General features: G+C 38.6%; 1 long non-coding RNA gene across 1 annotated transcript; it reads right to left on the bottom strand.

The window, feature by feature from the left end:
* Positions 1-1,219: 1,219 nt before the first annotated feature.
* On the bottom strand, positions 1,220-4,034 carry LOC121236052. Its single transcript, XR_005934645.1, has 2 exons — positions 3,393-4,034; positions 1,220-1,652 (listed from the first exon to the last, which is right to left on the bottom strand). It is a non-coding gene; the product is annotated as an uncharacterized LOC121236052 (long non-coding RNA).
* Between the last annotated feature and the right edge of the window lie 5,927 nt (positions 4,035-9,961).

Below are 9,961 nucleotides of genomic sequence, written 5' to 3'. Positions count from 1 at the left end.
TGTGTTGTTTATGTATTATAATTGGTATTATACTTATCTCTCTCTTTACTTTCTTTGTTTATGTATTTTATTTTGCTTGATAGGGTTGATAACAGAGGTATAACCTCACTGAAATCACCCACCATTGTCTATACCAAGAGATCTAGCCCATTTTCATAGACCATTTTTATTATAGGATCTTTAAAAAAATTGTCCAAAAGTCAAATATTTGTACTGGGGCTATTTGAGTAAAGGTAAAACTAAGCTCACACCAAAGTCATGCTGATGGTCACCCAAGGTTTCTTGGCATTTATTATCAATCATCTTTGTAGTGTTGGCATTACACAAAATAAATGAAGAAAAAGCAAAGAAAGACTTACTGCTGATCTCCACATATACAGCAAGCCAAGAAAAAGGGACTGCTATCTGCTGTCTTTAATAAGGTTAACAGTTTTATAATGCTATGTGTTGTCTTTGTTATGTTGGAATCCAATCAAATTATGTTTTTCTGTTGTTTGATTTTCAACTACATTGTGAATCTGGTCCATAGTAGAATGTCATCATGATCAATATCTTCTTCATCCTTTGCTAAACATACTTTGAGTCAACTATTAGGCTTCTATGAAGTTGAAGTCACGCTGAGATACTCAAATACTGCAATAAATCCAGGGCGACCATTCTTAGGCTGTTCAAAGTACAACTCAGAGGTAACTACATCATTTGTACAACATTTCATATGTGTTCATAGTCTGATGCTTAATATTATTTACATCTAACATTTTTTAAATATGTATAAAATGATCAGAGATTAACATACTGCAAGTTTTTCAATTGGGTAGATAGTGAGGGGTTGTGCTATCCAAAAGAAAGAGAGTGGTGCTTTTAGAGCTTCAAAAAGGAGATTGAGTTTCAAAAGAGAGTGGATGCGATTGAGAAGAGGGGGATTGTGCTATCCAAAAGAAATTAGGAGGTTGTGAAGGAATTGGTACTTTTAGAGCAACAAGCTTAAATAAGGCGTTCACGCACACTATTGCGGGTGTATTGGGCTTTTGGCATTGTTGTTTCATGTTACTTGGTAGTATCTAAGTGATTTCGGATAGTATAAACAAATTTCAGATTGTGTACAAATATTATGCCAATGTATCAAAGTATTTAGATTTCAGATTGTGTACAAATATTATGTCAATGCCAATGTATCAAAGTATTTATGTCAATGTCAATATTGTGTACATATTTCAGATTTCGGAAGTTATTTACTATTTATGTCAATGTATCATCGCACAAACTCATATCATTACACAAACTCAAATTTCAGATAGTGTAAAGTTGCTAGCACCAACATCATATTTATACATAAAATTTCTCATACCATCTAAAAATAATTACAAATAAAAATCTCTTCAGCTAAAAATACAAATAATTGTCCAATATAATATAACCATTGGTTCCAATACATGGCGCTTCAGTTTCGGACTCTTGAGTTCTTCTATCCTCAAACTCCATGTCTATAATCTCAGGGTCAGACTTTGAAGTAGTGGTGCCTCTCCCATCTCTTGAAAACAAGGCGTCCCCTTTCGATTGCCATATGATGTTTCCACAAGACCACTGCTTGTGCAACAAATCATTTGGATCTTGTAACCAACAAATTGCCTCTTACATGCTAGACAAGCACCCTGTCCACTATTGGTGCAAAATTATGCACAAGCCAATCAGAACTTACCACAATTAAGTTCATCAGCATGGCACATTAAGAAGCCAACCAAACAATACATGCAGTATAGAAATTAATATCGCCATTGTCTTGTATTGATAACAACTCTGATGCCAACGAAACAAGATTATCTTTGACAACATCTGACACATGCACATGCTATACACGAAAATTTAGTTCAAATGCAGTCATTGCACCAAGTTAGAGGACATAATTGAAATATTTTTTTCTATGAATGGGAAGCTATACAAAAATTACTAACCAAAGATATTAGAAATATATCCACCTAAAAGATAATGCACAGAATCAACATAAATTATTTCCACCATTTATCATTTTTAAAAACTAAATAAATTGTTTGATAAAAAAGAGCTACATATACTTATATGTATATGCAAGTCAATTTTATTAAAAGGAAAAATGGGTGCCTCACTTGTATACAAGAGATATGACTAGAAAGAATAAGGAAAACAAAAATACAAAAATGCGGGCCTCCCTTTTAATTTAGGGAGTGCAAAAGCTATACAAATAAAACACCACAATCTCTATAGAATGCTAACAGTAACTGGTAGGTTCATACAAGCAATAATGATCACTTGGTCATTTCATCAGTCCGACTTCATTCCTAAAATTCATCTAAGATTATGAAGTACAATCCCAAGGAGATGAGTGTTCTTCTCATTTTTCCATCTAACAATCCCAAGGAAGGCTATAACTGTAGTCCATCTTAAAATTGCAACTTGCAAGATTTCTAGATTTTTTTCATCATATGAAGCATTATAAGTTCCACAAACAAGCGTCAATTTTGAAATGTGACTTGCAGTTAGATTGCGTTGATATATTCGTGGGTTAATACCATAATGACACATAATTGGAAGATGAGGAAAAAAGTGATTATAGAACTCGGGCTTGAGCATTTTAATAAAGAGTTGCCAAAACTGATTTACTCTTTATTTGTGAGTCTAAGGATATAAAATAATGTTTTCAATGTGGAAGATAGCAGCAAACATATATATATATATATATATATATATATACACCATGGAATTATTTTCTCATCTTTGCAATATTGCATGTAAGGTCAACCATATACATATATATATATATATATATATATATCTCTGGACCATTGAATTTTGTTGCACATAAAGAAACATTTAACCAAAGATGATGGGAGAATTGAGGACCAAGTTAAGCGGTACCAAGTTATTACCTGTTAGAGTTGGAATACTACAAAACATGTGGGAGATGAGAAAATGAAAGAAAATTAATTTAAGCTTTCAACTCTTTTTCTATACGAGGATAGTGATCAACAAGACTGAAATATAGTTTGCGACCCACATAATTGGGTGTTTGTAAGTTTTTATGAAAGTAACTTACCCACAATTGAAATGCCTTGTACAGATGGAATTCCTAGCCCTTTCCCTTTCACCCCACACGAACTATAGAGTATCATTGAGAAAAATGTGAGAAAATGTTCTCTCTTTCTCTCTCTCTCTCTCTCTCTCTCTCTCTCTCTCTCTCTCTCTCTCTCTCTCTCTCTCTCTCTCTTTTTGGCTCATAGTTAAGTTAACCCAAATTTCCTCTTTACAATTTACACACAAATATATACATTCTAAGACAAACTTGAAACTAGATTGACGAGATTTACCATTTTAAGACAAAAAGAATTGAGCTCAAAAATTCGAAGCAGAAGATCTACCACTTGTTCACAAAGACACCCACAGAGATGGATGAGACACCCATAGAGACTTTCTAACTCGGTTGCAGCCATGGGCTCTATTCCTAGCTAGAGTAAAAATAAATAAATAAATGAGTGAGCCGATTCTCAAACCAGCGGGTTCTCTGGCCATTTGTCCCAGTGCCCAAACCCAACGTCCAAAAGTTAGGGATGAAGGGGAAGGGGCTAGATTAGGGTTAGGGTTAGGGTTTCGGGATTGGTGTTGGCAAGGAGGAGAAGATTCGGTGAAAGGGAAAAATAAGGCTTCGTGGGTTGAAGAGGAAACATACTTAAGAAACTTAAGCAGACGAAAATAGATATTGATGAGGAAACTCAGAGGATCAGAGGAGACGTGAAGATGGAGAAGATTAGAAGAGATGAAACTCATGAAGATGGAGATGGAGAATATCAATTTTAGAGGATCTTGAAAAGATAAGGATGGAGATGGAGAAGAGGAGGAAGGGTACGTGGAGATAAGAAGAAGAAGGAGAAGGAGAAGAAGAAGGGGAAGGGTTCATGGGAGATCAGAAGGGCTATGGGGAGAAGGAGAAATTCCAAACTGAAACACGTCGTTGCATAGGTTCGAATCAAATGAACCGTTTCATTAACCCTCCACGTAGGACACGGTTATGCACTGGTTCCCCAAGCCGGTTGCATTCAACATTTTTGTTTTGAGAAATGAGAGAAAAAGTTGAATAAAAAACATTGTAAATATAAAATATTGTTAGAACATAATTTTTTAATATTATTTTTATTTGAGAATTTGAAAATATTGAATCGTTTTTTGTTTTTTATTTGAAAATTTGGAAAAGTTATTGTAGGAGTCAAATCAGCAGCCTATAATTTAGCATCGAGATAAGGTCGAAAATCAAGCTAAGAAATAAAGTCATGAAGATATATGACAAGTTAACTCAGACTCCTAAGAGGAAAAAGCTTCGCAAGGCAATCATTTGAAATAAATAGACCTCTATATATATGAGGAGATTTCACGCAAAACGAATGAACTCTCAACAAACTCTCTACACACAAGATCTCTTCACAGAAGCTCCCTATGCCAAACTCCACCACAACTCCAAATGATCTTTCCTAAATTTTTCTATTATATTGTGAGATATGTGAAACCATAAGAGTTGTAAAAGCACCCATTATAATGGATTTCGCCCCTAAACAACCCGTGGGTGTAGGCATTATGCCGAACCACATAAATCTCTTGTCTCTCTTTATTTATGCTTATTTGCTATATATTTTTTGGATGAATGCGAAAAATATTGTATCGAAGTGCGAATCATCTCGTGGGCCGGGGATAATTCTTTCCTCATTTCCGGTCTGTTTTGCAAATTAAGGCATTAACAGTTGGCGCCATATGTGGGATTCAATTTTTTTTATTTATTTCAAGTAACTGTAGAGATCTTCTTTACAAAATACTAGATAAGATCCCCTCAACTTTATTATTTTTCTTGTTGTTTATACTCTAACACTACAGCGAATATATATATTAAGGCATTATGCCACGCAAGACGCACTTAAATCACCAGAGTTCTGATCTACAGCCACCAACCCCATAGCACAGCGGGATTTGATGATAACCACCATGCATGGCGGAGATACCGCAACAGCAGAGCTCCCCACTGGCCGCTCCTCACAATGGCACGCTATGCACACCTTGCACAATGCAGGCAAAGATCAACGAGTTGCTGGAGATCCACACATCGAAGTTCATAGCTGGCAAAGTAATCACCACCCACCAACCGCACTGCTGAAGGTTTCTATCGCCGTGGGGTGGTTCCTCAACACTGATAGCCAGTTGCGTCCGACATAGCGCGGGCAGAGGATGTACGCTGCCGAAGGACCATCAAACTAGGCATCCGTGCATCGATCAGCCCATCACCGACCACCACCTTGCTCACCGGCGTTGTCTGTCATTGGTGTGGTGGTTCTCGACCCCCCCGGAGCTCCTCGCCATGCACCTTGCCATTTTCTCCTGTGCGCACCAGAAGAGAGGATGCATGCTGTCGAAGGACCACCAAACTAGGCGTCCATGCGCCAGACAACCCATCGCTGACCACCACCTTGCTCGCCGATGTTGTCTGTCCTTGGGGTAGTGATTCCTGACCCCTCTGGAGCTCCTCGCCATGCACCTCACCATTCTCACCCGAGTGCACCAATGGAAACCCACTCAACGCCAACTGTCGCTCACCAACAAAACCAGCTCGACCACCACCTAGCTCGCCAGCATACTCTATTGCCAGTGTGGTGTTTTCCGAGTGCAATGCAGTCACCCCCAACCACCATCACCAACGCTCATTGCAGGAGATCGACACCAACGCAGTTGTCCGTTGTGAGCTTTCACAGCCTAGAGCCGCCGGTGGTAGCGTCACGTGGAGGAGGACAACAAGCAGACAATTCGCCAGTGTGTACGTCCCTATCGCGTTGCAAAGGAGTCAATCGAAACCATAACTCCACTGCAATGCCGCAGCACACCACCAAAGGTAGCCATGGAGACACCCCCACACCACCAACCCCTAGAAGCCCACTAGCAAGGTGCTCAAAAACTGACGACGTACATTTCTTCTACTACTGGACATGTGCAGAGTGCTCGCCACGGGAGCTCCTCGCCGCAGGTCAAGAAATTGCTCGCCACGGGAGCCCCTCGCCGTAGCTCAGCTTGAAAACTTTTTTCACCACCTTCAATAGTGCTTGCCAGGGACGCTTCTCGCCACAACAGCCAACGCAACTATAGTGCATCTCGCCATCCCCATGGCGAGCAACACATCGCCAGATTCACACCAGTGCAGATAATATCTACTGGTTGTTAGTTGCGTACATGACGGGCGGTGCCTCTTGACGGGTAATGAAAGTAGTTTCATTACTGCCAAACAAGACCAACTCCTCTAGGCGAGCAACAAGACCAACACCTCTCGGCAAGCAAAACTTCAACAGCCCACCGTGCAAGAGCAACGCCTTGGGCGAGCAACCAAACCAACGCCTTGGGTGAGCAATTAGACCAACTCCTCTAGCAGCGAACAATCCCAATCAGGAGAAATGGAAAGCAGCAGCAAAATTGCTCTAGAATATACTTTGCTAGAAATCACCTACGCGGTGTGGAACACTATTTACAAGCCCCTCTCAAGCATATTAATCTATCTTCATCAGAATAGACAGTTTGGTATTGCAGGCATCCCGGCCTTCATCAATGCCAAAGCATGGCTACTCGTGGGTATCGCCTATGTGTCACCGACCTTCACCACACTCAAGCAAAATGGCTCAGGTTTACAAATCTTAAACTTATAATTTGTAACCTATTTGGTTTTAGGTGAAACCTCTCAAGATGGTCGAATTCAGCCTCCCGCCACAATAATGCGGTTGAGCATCCCCTCAAACACCAAAGTTGAGTCCCTAGACTTACGGTGAGCAATGGCCCCACCAAAGTCGAGTCTCTAGACTCACTGTGAACAACGGCCCTCAAACACCAAAATTGAGTTCCTAAACTCGCAATGAGCAATGGCCCCACCAAAATCTAGTGCCTAGACTCGTAGTGAACAATGACCCTCAAAAAGCCAAAATCGAGTCCAAAGACTCGTGGTGCACTCAACGGGTGTGGAGGTTAGAAGGCCCCACAGCCTCTATAGGTAGCCACCAATGTTGAGTCCAAAGACTCACGGTGCACTCAATTGGCATGGACGTCAGAAGACCCCACGACCTCTAAGGATAGCCACCAGTATCGAGTCCAAAGACTTGCGGTGCACCCAACTGGTGTGGAGGTCAGAAGACCCCACAATCTCTAAGGGTAGCCACCAGTGTCAAGTCCAAAGACTTGTAGTGCACTTAACGGGTGTGGAGGTCAGAAGACCCGACGGCCTCTACAGTTAGCCACCAGTGTCGAGTCCAAAAACTCACGGTGCAATCAATGGGCTTGAAGGTCAAGAGACCCCACGACCCCCTTACTTAGCCGCCAAAGTCGAGTCCAAAGACCTGCAGTGCAGCCAACAAGAGGGAAAGGTCAAAGACCGCCCAACCTCCCAGGTGCCTAACAAGCAGGCGACTCTCTAGACTACCCGACCTTTCTCACATGGATAGTAATACAAGCACAACATCTTCTCTAACAAAAGCTAAGTGTTTATACTCGCACCACAATCGCTGCTAGTGGGTTACCTTCGGGAACGAGCTACCAAGCTCTACAACCGCCTCATGCCGGTGTCCTTTGAGAACAAGTCGACGGGTTTAGCAACCGCTTAAAATGGATCTAGAGGGTCGACAGGTTCCCTGATCACTTAAGCGCGGATTACTACAAACAAACAACAAAACGAGAACGCTAACAACAATTTAAACCAAGGGCAGAAAATTCACTATTACCAACAAAAGCAAAAACGATCACAAAAATGCACACAAAAATAAATCATGGAAATATGCACTCTTCGCTGACAATAAACAATCTCTCAGACGAATATTCACATAAATAAACAAACTCAAAATTGAGCTCCACAATCGCCCATGACACAGTCAGGTACATCTCTTGCCAAAGCAGAGCTCCGTGCTCTCACCTAATGCAATCGATTAAAATTCCCGCCTATCTCTCCAAGTTGAGCTCCTCACTACTTAGCACAAGAAAAAAAAAAAAAAAAAAAAAAAAAAAAAAAAAAAAAAGAGGAAACGAACAAAAAATCGGGGACCAAACAGGAAACCAATGACCAATTTTCAAAATTTATTTTGTAGATTATTGACGGCCTTTTGTTCAGCAAATCGCCCTTATCACGGGCATCTGTAGGAGTCAAATCAGTAGCTTATAATTTAGCCTCGAGATAAGGCTGAAAATTGAACTAAGAGATAAAGCCATGAAGAGATAGGACAAGTTGACTCAGACTCTTAAGAGGAAAAGACTTCACAAGGCAATCACTCTAAGGAAATATATCTCTATATATATGAGGAGATCTCCCACAAAACAAAGGAACTCTCAAAAAGCTCTTTACACACAAGATCTCTCCATAGAAGCTCCCTACGCCAAACTCTACTACAACTCCAAAGGATCTTCTCTAAATTTTCTTATTGTATTGTGAGATATGTGAGGTCATGAGAAATTATAAAAGCACCCATTCTAGTGGATTTCACCCCCAAACAACACATGGATGTAGCCATTATGCTGAACCACGTAAATTCTCGTATCTCTATTTATTTATGCTTATTTGCTATTTATTTTATGGATGAACATGAAGAACACTATATCGAAGCCCGAATCATCTCGTTGGGCGGAGATAATTCTTTCCTCATTTCCGGTCTATTATGCAAATTAAGACATTAACCATTATAATTATTAATTTAAAAGTATTTGTATTTAAGTAATGTTTGAGAAAGAGATTAGATGAGATGAGATGAGAATTTTAAGATGAAATCTTTTACTAAACAAGCCGGTCGGTACAAATAAATCTTTTTCTCTAAAGGTGCTCTTACCAAATTTTTATTTACGAACGGTAAACGAAGTGCATCATCTTAATTTCTAATGCAAAATTCGTGTTTTCCATTAGATGATAATCAGCAAACATGGGAAACCCAATTATTTATCTTGGAAAGAGAGAACGCATCGTTGTTTTGCACCACAAAGTCATTGGATGTTTCCATAGTGCTCTTCTATGAGATGCAGCAGGGAATTAGAGAGAAAATTGTCCTTTTTTTCTTTTTTTTTATTATATATATTTATACATTTGGGGAGGAGGGTTTCGAATCCAAGATCTCCATTTTGAAGGTTGGGAATTTATGCCAATTAGGTCATATGCATTTGACAAAAAATGGGTGGCTTTGAGTCTTCAGCAAATCATAAAAAAGTATTTCTTTTAATATATTTTTTAAATTTTCTACTCATTTTTGTTTTATAAAAAATATATTTAATGAGATTTTTAAAATTCTTACCTAAATTATAAGAGTAACTATTACAGTCCATTCTACAAATGATCTAATGCCTCTTAGGTCTATCTTTTCTTCCATTTAAAGCCCCCATTTGATTATACAAATAAGATGAGATCAGATGAAAAATCTATGAATAGTGGTAAAATAATTTATAAATAATTGTGAAATGATTTGAATTAAGATATTTTATAAAGTTTTGAAAAAAAAAAGAAAAAATTAAATATAAAATATAAAATTAAAAGAGGATTCGAATATAATTTTTTAATAATATTTTTATTTTAGAATTTGAAAAACTTAAATTATTTTTTATATTTTATTTGAAAGTTTGAAAAAATTGTAATAATTAATTAATGATTATATGAAAAAGTTGCATATTTGAAATTGAAAAATACCTGTATTTATGATTGAAATGAGATAAAATGAAATAAAATAAGATGAAATGATTTTAAAAGATTTGTAAAACCAAACCAGGCCTGAGCCTCCAACAGGCCCCATAAAGCCCAACACAGCACCACATGATAAAACCTTAAAATGTGCTGGTAACACCTGGGATCCAAACGGAATCAACACCAATTCATGCCAATGATCATACAATTTGTTGAACAATGCATAAAGGCCTGCAGATAAGCAATACTTTCCTTTCTTTCTTCAGA

This window comes from Juglans microcarpa x Juglans regia, chromosome 6D, assembly GCF_004785595.1.
Source record: "Juglans microcarpa x Juglans regia isolate MS1-56 chromosome 6D, Jm3101_v1.0, whole genome shotgun sequence".
Taxonomy (NCBI): Eukaryota; Viridiplantae; Streptophyta; class Magnoliopsida; order Fagales; family Juglandaceae; genus Juglans; species Juglans microcarpa x Juglans regia.
Note: the sequence above shows the minus strand (reverse complement) of the source record. Positions and strands in the feature narration are given on the sequence as shown.